The sequence below is a fragment of the Penaeus monodon genome, chromosome 33, assembly GCF_015228065.2.
Source record: "Penaeus monodon isolate SGIC_2016 chromosome 33, NSTDA_Pmon_1, whole genome shotgun sequence".
NCBI classification, from domain to species: domain Eukaryota; kingdom Metazoa; phylum Arthropoda; class Malacostraca; order Decapoda; family Penaeidae; genus Penaeus; species Penaeus monodon.
In genome coordinates, this window is record NC_051418.1 from 6,227,501 (window position 1) to 6,227,973 (window position 473).

Below are 473 nucleotides of genomic sequence, written 5' to 3' on the forward strand. Positions count from 1 at the left end.
CCAACCCGGAACTGATGAGCAGAGGACGTCGTCTTTGTTGATCTCTCATGTGGACAATAAGAGCTGACGCGACGGATCCCAGGCGCCCGAGCGAGGCTCCAGACGCCCCACGAGGCCGGGCAGCCGTCGCTCGCCTCCTCGCGCCGAGAGTTATAAACGGCTATAAAAAAGGGGAAACACGTTAGCACGCCTGATCACGCGCGGGCCGTGTAATGCCACAAGCTGACGCCCTCTGCCCCGCGCCGTCAGTCTGGCCTTTTGACTCAGGACAGCTTTCAGGCGCGGGCATTTTTATCTCCCCGGCGACGATCGCAATCTCCCGTAATGAAACCCACGTGGCGCCGAGACTTCTGCGGGGACATGACGCTACAGCCTTGGTGTTTCCACAGCTGACTCAACCAGCATAACCTTCACTATGAGCTCCGCCTAGTTTCAAAGTCACTACAGACCAGCGACACAAACGCTACAACATA